We start from the raw sequence: 11,558 nt of genomic DNA, 5'->3' as shown, positions 1-11,558 counted from the left end.
AATTAAGATAATGAAAACTGAAATCATTGAACTTTCAAAATTAAATTGAAAGAGAAACTAAGCGTCAGACTACTCCTATTTCGAGATAGAAGAACAAAAGTCCTAACGTGTGATAAATGAAAAGGCTCCAAATCCTAATTAATACGACTCAAAAACTTCTTAATCAGGAGTTGAAACTCTTCTATATATACACTATAACTAGATTTTCCAAAATTATTCAGAAAAAAAATAAAAGAATATGGATATGATCAAAGTTGGCCCCGTGGGAGGACGTGGTGGATTCATGTGGGATGAAGAGGGAGGTGAATTAGCCGGGATTCTTGTTTCCTATAGTGATGACACAGTTTTTTCACTTCAGTTCTTGAAATATGAGAATGGAAACTTAGTTATATCAGATAAATATGGTACTCGTCAATTGATATTTACTATCTTAGATTATCCATCAGCACTACAAGAAAACGTGGTTATTACGGCGGTTATTTTAGCATATAATGGCGGTTTCAAACCGCCATAATACACATTAACGGCGGCTTTTAAAAGCGCCACAATCCCGTCCGCCAAAATTATATTATGACGTTTCTAGGCAAACCGTCGTATTTCAACAGTTTTAATGTGGCTTTTATTTTTGCATATTAAGGCGGTTTTAAACCGCCATAATGTTTTTTTTTTCTTTTTAAGCCTATTCACAATCCTATTTTTTCACATTTAGAGTCCTATTTATTGAATGCTATGCTTTGAAACTTCTGTAGCACTTCATAATCAATTAAACCCAATATAAAAGACTAAATAAGAAAAATATTCATTATATAAAACACAAGTATACCAAAATTACATCATCCAAATATTAATGCTTCAAAGTGTATTTCAACAATAATATCCAAAAGATTCATAGTTAATCCAACAAAATAATCACAAATTCACACTTACACAAGTATACCAAAATTACATCATCTAAATATTAATGCTTAAAAGTGTATTTCCACAGTAATATCCAAAAGATCCATAGTTGATCCTATAAAATAATCACTAATTCACACTTGGACGATCATCGTTGTTACTTTCATCTAAAGATCTTCTTGGTTCAACTGGTGCATCACTTCCTAAATCTGGTGCCTGAAAAAAAGAAAGAAAAAATACAGTCAATAAGCAAATAACTAAAATTTTAACAGGTAAGCTGAAGTAGCAGGACTGGATATACATAAATCACATTGAAATCAATGACTTTAATCACCAAAAAGGTAACTACACGGATTAGGAAACCACTTTATGTTAAAAAAGAACCATAAGAAAAGCAAGTAACTAAAATTTTACTGTAGCAAGAGAACTTATACCTGTGGAGGAGTGGAAAATAAGTGAGCAAACTCCTCGGGGATATTCCCTATGTTCCTTTCATATAAGCTAATTAGTGCATTTAGTTTTGATTTCACATTTGTCATCGCTTGCTGCCACGCCGGAGTTGGAGCGGTAGTGCTAGATGAACCCACATAAGCACGACGATATCTCGCAGATGTCTGTTTGAATGCTACAGTTGGAACTACACCCAAGCCTAAACCTCGAACACGGCCGGGGTGCTCGGGACCAAATACTATGCCAAGTGCATCATTTGGTGAAGGTTCATCAAGACTTTCTGCTCTTTCACTTCGAATTTCTTCAATTCTTTCCTACAAAAATTGAAGAAGCATAAACTGAGCAATATGAAGGTGCTTGGAACTTGGAAATGACAAGAATTGTACATTAAACTGCTAGCTAAAACATGAATCAAACCATCAACAGATTCATAACACCACATCCCAAAATGAAATGCAATTTACACCATATGGTCTAGCCAAAATTTCCGTAGAAGCAGCAGATCTCATTTAACGCTAATCTGCTAACATAACAACACTAATCACCTCATATATATCATTTTCGTAGAAGCAGCAGATCTCATTTCCATAGAACACACAAAAACCGCACTAAATGACTTCATATATATCAACATCGAAACTCACAGCAAAAAATATTAAAACTTTTAACAACTTGGCATAACTCGTAAGTCCTCATTATTGTTATTCCTCATATAAGTTTTAAACCACTCTGCAAATCACCAAAACAAAAGAAAAATTATCAGTACAACAAACGCCTGAGCAAGAAGGGAGCAGATCAATGCCAATCAGTGTATCAAATCCTCCTAACACATTATATCCAATAGAAAATTTCTATGATAATCATCTATCACTCGACTACACAGAAAACAGGACATAAGACAATACAATCAACTAAATTCTAGCTAAGTACAATTGCTTTTTACACCTTCACGGAATTCACTAAAAATAACCAGAGTCATCGTTGTATTGGTTTGTGATGACTTGTGCAAAATTAAGAAGCATACAAACCATATGAAATAAAACTTCTTAATTTACAAAGTGGACAAAAAAACAACCAAAAGATGGAAACTTTGATAACTTTAATGCAATGCACATCTTGAAGTGGGTCCTGGTCCCATCCGTCAACGAGTCTTTTTAGAGTAAGTATAGTCCACACAAAGAACAGTATAGTCCATACAAATTAAGACCAAGTTTGTTGATGGTTTTCTTGGCCTCATAAAAAGAACCAGGAATCTTGGCATCAAAGGCATCTTTTAACAATTCTAATATCATACTCATCGCCTTGTCAGTCATTCGACAAAGACATTTTATATGATACATTTTGATAAGAAAGGACAATTTGGAATACTTCGTACACCCTTCGTATAATGGTTGATTGCCATCTTCGACCAATTCATAAAACTTTGTATAATCTCATTATGACCCTCAACGTGCCCTTCATCAAATATTTCTTCTCTATTTATATGATTAGAAGACGCACCGGGCTCGTTGACATTGTTCCGGGTGAACCCAAACGCATCATTAATCATAATTTCCATTGGATCTTGGGGCTATAAATTATCTTCTATAATATGGGTGCTCTGAGAAGTCTGTTGCACGGTTGCATTTGATTCTTCACCATGCCAATACCAAAATTTGTAGTTTTTTGGGAAAGGTTTAAGAATCAGGTGCTCTTCAACTACATCTCTTCTTTGCCATTTGTTAAAACCACATTTTGGACACGGACTTAATTACGCGCCCATCAACTGACCCGTGCTCAAAAGCGAAATCCAAAAATTGTCTTAGACCATCTGCATATTCAGGTGTGTTTCGTGGTTTGCTAATCCAAGATTTATCAATTGGCACGGCTAGAAAGGAAGACATAAGATAACATCACAATATTAAAACTATAAAGATAGTTCAAAAGCTTATATGTGAAAAACATAACCTCTGAATATATCCACTTAATTTGAAAAGCCATTGCCAACTTAATTAACATGAAAAGTCACATTACTTCTACATTAATTAATTTTGAACGCAAACTCATATTATAATCTCTTCAACTACAGAATTGTTGAATGTCAAATACAGCTGTGACGACCCAAAGGGTCATCACCTGTTTTCTCATTCATTCCGTGCTTTCGAGGCCTTGAAAACCTCATTTTTAGTCGCTTCGATTTGCGTGCGCAGTCCGGGCGCGTAGCCGAAAAGCTTAAATATGAATTCTGTGTGAAAAATAATGAATTTTGGTATTAATATGATTAAAGTTAACTTTGGTCAACATTTTGGGTAAACGGACTCGGACCCATGATTGGACGGTCCCGGAGGGTCCGTAGAAAAATATGAGCTCGGGCATATGCCCGGAGTCGAATTCTGAGGTCTAGAGCCCGAGAAATGAATTTTTCTGTGAAATTATTTTTCTGAAATTAATATGGAAATTTGAAACGAAAATTGATTATAACGTGTTGGTATCGGGCCCGTATTTTGGTTCCGGCGCCCGGTACAGGTCTTATATGTGGTTTAAGCGCTTTCTGTGAAATTTGGTTGAAATCGGACGTCATTTGACGTGTTTCGGACCTAAATCTTTAAAAATGAAAGTTTATGAAGTTGATGAAAAAGTGATGATTTTGAGGTTTAATTCATTGAGTTTGATGTTATTTTGGCGATTTGATCGCACGGATAAGTCCGTAGGATGTTTTTGAGGTTGTGTGTATATTTGGTTAGGAGCCCCGAGGGCTCGGGAGTGTTTCGGAGGTGTTCCGGGAGGTTTTAAAACTTAGAGAAGTTGCAGAAAAGTCTGCAACAGGTGCCCAGTCATTTCCTTCTTCGTGATCGCACTCTCTCTTCCGCGTTCGCGAAGCATTAGAATTTCCTTCATCGCGTTCGCGTACAACATCTCGCGTTCGCGTAAGCCAAATTTGAGACCCCAGTAATTTCCTCTTTGCGTTCGCATTCACAGGTTCGCGAACGAGTAGCCTTGCAGCCTTCTTCATCGCGTTCGCGTGGGCCTTCATGCGTTCGCATAGACCAAAATCCTGAACCCCAGCCTTTTTCTCTTCGCGTTCGCGTCCTCCCCAATCGCGAACGCGATGTTCATTTAGGTCAACCCTTCGCGAACGCGGCTCCCTTCCTGCGAACACGAAGGGCAAATTTTGCCCAGTTAAATGTTAATTTTCAGAAACAGTAGCTACGGGATTCCTTCAAAAATACACGAACTCCTTTCTTCTCCAAGCACTTAGACGTCCATTGAAGCCTCCTTTCTTCAAGACCACTTCGGTTAGTAAATTTCAACTTGTTTTCTTCATTTTCCATCATTATTAATCAAACTCCAAGGCTTAAATCATGTAATCTAGGGTTGAAATTGGGGGAAAGTGGGTAGAGTTAGGGCTTTTCAATTTTTCTTGATTTAGACCTCGTTTTGGGGTCGAATTTGAAAACAAATTGTATATCTGGGCTCGTGGGGGAATGGGTGATATGAAATTGGTTCGAACCTCGGGTTTTGACCAAGCGGGTCCGGGGTCGATTTTTGGAATTTTGGGAAGAAAGCTTAGAGAACTATATTTAGGCACTGGGTTTGATTTGTTTAGCTTATATTAATGTTGTAAAGTCGTTATTTCATAGATTTGATTGAGTTGGAGCCGAATTCGAGAGGGAAAGCGGTCGTTGTGGATTGATTTAGCTGTGGAAGCTGAGGTAAGTGTTTGGTTTAACCCTAGCTTGAGGGAATAGGAGTTGAGTCTTGTTTGCTATTTGCTAATTGATCGAGTATGATGTATAGGCATGGTGACGAGTATCTATACATTGGTGTCTAGCATGACCGTGAGTCCTTAAAGGGTGATTATCATGATTTTGTCGTGAATTCCATGTTAATTGAGGACTTCTATATATTGTAAAGAACATGTGCAAAACATTATGATCATTTGATTTTCGTGGTGTATTGGCTTGGTTGTAATACGGATTGAAAAGGTATATGAGATTATAAGATTCTTGGGAGCATTGGCTCAAGTGATATGGCGAGATGTGAAGTAAGAAATGAAAGAAAGCTAATGAGTTATTGGTTATTCCCTTGCCGGGATGTTTTCCTGTTTGGTAGACTTTTCTCCCTTGCCGGGATATTTAAATTGTTGTTATTGTTCCCTTGCCGGGATTCCTATTTTGTTTGTCTATTCCCTCGCTCCGTTATTTTTGATTGTTGTTTGGGTGAGGACGAGTGATAAAGCACGAAGGGTGATACCGTGCACGATTGTGATATGAATACTAATGCACGAAGGAACATTCCGTGCCATGATATGATTACTAATGCACGAAGGAACATTCCGTACCATGATATGAGTGTTTATGCACGAAGGATCATTCCGTGCCATCATTTTGTGAGGTAAAGCACGAATGGTGATGCCGTGCACTTTATATGATTGTTTGGGTGAGAATGAGAGTAAAAGCACGAAGGATGGTGCCGTGCAACTGTTGATTTCCTACTCTCGTTGCTATTATAGTTGTACTGTTTCATTCCTTAATTATTGATTTTATACCTGAACTGTTACAGCCCCTACAGCATGCTCCCCCTCCCCCTTGACTGATTAATTTCTGTATACCTTTATATTGCATACATATATATTGAACTGCACAGGTTTGTTTGGTAGTCCGGTCTAGCCTCGTCACTACTTCGCCGAGGTTAGGCCAAGCACTTACCAGCACATGGGGTCGGTTGTGCTGATGCTACACTTTGTGCATCTTTTTGCACATATCACGGTGCCGGAGCAGCTTTTGGACAGCAATAGTAGAGTTGGGAGCTGACTTCAGTCCAGAGACACCGAGGTAGCCTTGCTGACGTCCGCAGGCCCAGAGTTTCTTCTATCTTTACTTTAGTTTGTTATCCTTTGTACCGGGACAAACAAAACTATGTTTTTATTCAGACATTGTATTTAGCATTTCCTAGACGTTCGTGAGTTTGTGACTCCAGTTCTTGGGTAGAGTTGTATTGAACTTCCGCATTGCTTTCAGTTTATTTATATTTAGGACTTCCACTTTTCTATTAAATATTTCGTTGTTTTTTTTATTAATGTCGAGGTTTGCTAAAAGAGGTAATAAATAATTGGCTTGCCTAGCTCCTAATAGTAGGCGCCATCACGACTCTCGAGGGTAGAAAATCTGGGTCGTGACAACAACTCTTTAAATGGTAAACAAATTAAGAAATAGTCTATTAGTACTTGAAACGAAAGTACTATTTTGGTTTCTTGTACAGTTAAAGTTTAACTTCAGATTACTCCTGCATTTTTGCTTTTAGTTTCAAAATCCATAAAGCCTAAGGCAAAATATAACCTGCAATAATTAGTGAATATATCCACTTAATCTGAACTAAGTTTTTCTCTAAAAAAAATTTGCTCATACACAATGTCAAACTGTTAACTTACTACTTCAGATTCTTACAGTTGGATATCATATCTTTCTACCTATACAATTGGTAACCGTTTGATAGATAAGTTGAACCTATTATAGCAGAAAGCTCTGCTAATCCGCTAGTGAAAAAAAAAAATAATCAATCTACCTTTTAATAAAAAGAAATCTGCTCAAAAGAAAGGACAAAATTAAACTGATACCTCTCAAATGTTTTACTGTCGACGTCGATCCCAATAGCTTCACCAATAGATTTTGATATCTCGGCTACATATCAAGATACCAAACAAAGCAGCAAACATTTAAAGAAGTACTAAACTAATTGAACAGAAAAATAACAAAAAATGGACTCAAAAAAAAAAAAAAAAAGAAGAACTGAAACCATTAGAACATTAATGTCTTTCTAGTAATAGATTACTATTTTGGATGTTATATATTTAATTGACTGAATGAATCATAGATTATCAGACCGAGGAAAAAAAATTAGAACAAAATTGGGGAAAATCGCTAGATGCATGAACCCTAATAAAGAGAAAAAGAACTTTTGGTACTAAACATGAACCCTAATCGCTACATTAGCTGAGATTATTGAAGCTGCTAAATGAATTTTATGTACTTTTTCTAATTTGAATCTCGATTCTTCTAGCCGGAGAAACAGATTGGGAGAAATAAAAGAATTTGAAGTTAGAAAATTGGGAGTTCAATTTGTGCTAAACTGTAAATGTTTCAGGAATATGTTCTAGTGTTATTAGAGGGGAACGCATTATCTCAGCTGCAATTGTTTGGAGATTGTGAGTTTTACATTCCAGCAGCCTTCAATAAGAATGAATCGGGAGAAGGAATTGGGGGAAATAGAAACTGGGGGAAAGATATACGAGACCTATGGAGGGAAAGGGGAAATTCTGGAGGGAGTCTCAAAATGTGGGGGAAATACTAAAACTTATTGAGGGAATAGTTAAAATATTTTGGGTAAAATATTACGGCGTTTCTATCCGCCACAATACGAAATAATCGCCGCTATAAAAAAAATTTAATCCGGCGGCTCGTAAAACGCTATTTTTAATTATATTTTGTGGCGGTTATTTGGAACCGCCGTAATATAACCGCCACATAATTCTGATTTTTTGTAGTGAGAATTTCTTACTTCGATAAGTGGTTCGTTCGATCGGTTGAACAAGAAGTTTACCGTTTTAAGATCAATAAAATTTGACACCAACAAAGGTTCTTATGGTCCATTTGGGACCCCGTCAATTCATGGCAATAATGTTGGCTTCAACTTTCAGATAGGAAATCATCGTTTTTTTGGGTGGTTTTTATGAGTAGTAAGAATTCCGATATTGGGATCTATGTGAAGGCCATACCATCCTCTCAGATGATCAGTTTGAAAGATTCTCCGGTAAATGTTAAAAAGAAAAAAGAAGATGAAGATTAAGGCTTCATCTGTTTTTTTAAGATTAAGATGTCTGAATCTGAATACATATCTGAATATCAAATGTGTATTAAGATCTTAAGATACTTTCATCAATCGATCTTTTACAAATTAATTTCCAAATGACATAATGCGTATTACTTTACTAGATATATGCTTGTTTGGTTTGAGTTTTTATATAAGGAATACTTCTTGAGTTTTTTATAAAAAAAATATTTAGATGCTTAAGCCCCGTCCTCTACGATCAGTGAGGTAAACCACCTTCGAATTTTGATTCCCAAATTTCATCATCTTCATGTTAATTTGATAAAAATTGTTTTCAATATCTTTAACCAAATTGGTGTTTAGCATTTAAAACTGCATGTACTTTTTCGTAATGACATTTACTGGCACTAGAATACTTATATCTTACTGAGGTTTCTAGTTCTCTCTTTCTCGTTAACTATGCAAAAATTACAAATGTGATTGAATAATAAGAAATTGTGTCTCAGTAATTACAATCTACTGAAAAAAAATGAATAACACGTATAAAATGGTCAAATTTTGAACAGTAATTTTCGAAGCATTATTAATCAGCAGGCACCTGACACTTTTACTTCCCCAAGTAAAATACTAAAGCATGTAATTTAAGTTTTTAACGTGTAAACCCTGCAAGTAAATTTGTACACACATAAAATTATAAGTCAAGTGAAAGTCTAAAGAAAATTATTAATCTATTAATTTAATTTCAGTAATTTAATATAATTTGATTGGTACATATAATCTTAATATTTGAAGATTAACCCAAATAGCCGCTCACCCTACCACTTAAACAAAAAATAGCCGGTGAATGTATAATATTGCATAATTTATGTATTACATGTGTATAATTGTGTATAATAAATGTATAATCTATGTATATGGCTAGAAAAAGTAAACAATTAATATGGCCGGCTATTGTGTAAAAAATATTCAATGTTGAATTCAAAATTTAACAAGGAGAACAATTGTGAAATAATTTCTAATTTATCCGTGTAAGAATATTCCAGATTAGAAAAGAATATGATAGGAAACCTTTATTACTAATTATTTTAGAACTATGAGGAACGATCGATTACTTGTTAGGAAAGAAATATAATAAAACCTAATTCTTTTTTGGTTGGGATTTGACCAAACGAAAACGAACTCTATATATTGAGGTTTTTCCAACGTCAAAACCCAGCATTTTGTGATCCGCTACTGTGTTAAAATACAAAATCAGAAAACTGTTAGAAGAATAAAAGAAACTGGAAAACAGTAAAGAATAAGAAATATTCCGAGTCCACAATTTGTTTGTGCGTCCTTAAGGAATTTTAACCCCCTCACAAGTTGCCTAGGTAATGGATTAAATCCTCCCAGGATGAAACGGAATAACCTTCCTGCAACAGTGGCAATACAAACTGCAGGATACCAACGAACTCAAAGAACGGAGCAAAATCATACTTACGAATTTGAGAGAGAGAGACTGCGAATTAGAATGCAGTATTTTCAGAAAGAAGGAATATTGGAAGAGGTGTGATGTTTGTTCTGGAAAAGGTGCGGTTACGCCAGGACCGCGGCCAGACTATCCTTCTGAATCTTCAACATAAATTTTGTTTATCGACCGATCGATTGACAAATCCAAATCCAAATCCAACGCCAAAGCCAAAGCCGAGCCGAGCGAGCGACGACGACGGCGCGAGGGTTCATTCTCTTCAACTCCTTTTAAGAGCTTTAAGAAGTGAATCTATATATAAGCACACAAATGTAGTTGTCCCTCACCAATGAGGGACAACGTGCAAGTCAAGAGCTCACTTTATTCAAATTTTCATTTCCCTCCATTTTATTTCCCACCATTTCCAATTCACACTCTTAGACTTTAAAGCCCAATGCTTAAAGTCTTTGAAGCCCAATGCCTTTAAAGTCCAACAATCCCCCACATGAATGGGAATGGCTGTAACAAGAATGATCATAAATGAAAGCTGTGTGATTTGCAAGTAAGGATTAATCGCATCTGGATAAGTAGGTTTCCCTTTGAACTTTCCGTAGTGAACATATGTCGGATATACTCGGTCAATTGGTAGATTTGATATCTTTGAACCGTCGAACTTTAGTGTATACCTAGACAACCATATGTCACACAACCAATCCTTAACCGTCTTTTGGTTCTCATTGTTGTGTTCGTTTCAGCCATGAACACCGCCTGGTTTCATAAGTGCGTAGAGAATTGGCCTTACAGAATTCTCATTGAAGCGGCTTCCACTTCACACTTACATAGGTGATTCCTAAACGTGTAATCCTTTAGATTGACACTATTTGATAAATACTACATCAAACTTAGGTAATCATTAAAGAACGTGTAAAGTTCTATTCTTGTTACTGAACATTGTCTTCATCACGAGAAGGGACCAAAGATTTTACTTTGACAATGTTGAACCGGTCAATCACAACTTTGTTTGAGCTCCTTGAACCTAGATCTCGGAACATCCAAAATTCTAGGTAGAGTTACCGCCATGTTGACTTGTCCTCGGCCATAGTCCCATTCCCTTAGATGATTTCTCAACTCCCTCTCTAGTTAAGCCTTTTGTAAGCGGATCCGCCACATTATCCTTTGATCTTACATAATCAATAGTGATAATTCCACTAGAAAGTAGTTGTCTAACGGTGTTATGTCTTCGTCGTATATGACGAGACTTTCCGTTATACATAACGCTCCCTGCCCGTCCTATTGCAGCCTCACTATCGCAATGTATGCAAATAGGAGCCAAAGGTTTTGGCCAGAACGGAATGTCTTCTAAGAAATTTCGAAGCCATTCAGCTTCTTCACCGGCTTTATCCAAAGCTATAAACTCTGATTCCATTGTAGAGCGAGCGATGCACGTTTGTTTGGAAGACTTCCAAGATACTGCTCCTCCACCAACAGTAAAAACATATCCACTTGTGGACTTTGTTTCTGTTGAGCCGGTTATCCAATTTGCATCACTATATCCTTCGATAACCGCAGGATATTTATTGTAGTGCAAAGCGTAGTCTTGGGTATATTCCAAATATCCCAGAACTCGTTTCATTGCCACCCAGTGATGTTTGTTTGGATTACTTGTGAATCGACTAAGTTTACTTATTGCACAAGCTATATCAGGTCGTGTACAGTTCATGATGTACATTAAGCTTCCCAACACACGAGCATACTCCAATTGAGACGTACTTTCACCTTTATTCTTTATAAGATGATGATTTAAGTCAATTGGAGTTCTTGCACTTCTAAATTCCAAGTGTTTGAATTTTTCAAGTACCATTTTCACGTAATGTGATTGAGACAAAGCTAGACCCTGAGGAGTCCTCTGGATTTTAATTCCTAGAATTACATCGGCAACTCCTAAGTCTTTCATATC

General features: G+C 36.5%; 1 long non-coding RNA gene across 1 annotated transcript; it reads right to left on the bottom strand.

Annotated features, from left to right (window-relative positions):
- Positions 989 to 2,417, bottom strand: LOC109230507. Its single transcript, XR_002068653.1, has 3 exons — positions 2,293 to 2,417; positions 1,332 to 1,661; positions 989 to 1,113 (listed from the first exon to the last, which is right to left on the bottom strand). It is a non-coding gene; the product is annotated as an uncharacterized LOC109230507 (long non-coding RNA).

Source organism: Nicotiana attenuata, chromosome 7 (assembly GCF_001879085.1).
Source record: "Nicotiana attenuata strain UT chromosome 7, NIATTr2, whole genome shotgun sequence".
In the NCBI taxonomy this organism is placed as follows: Eukaryota; Viridiplantae; Streptophyta; class Magnoliopsida; order Solanales; family Solanaceae; genus Nicotiana; species Nicotiana attenuata.
This window is presented reverse-complemented; position numbering and strand designations above follow the sequence as displayed.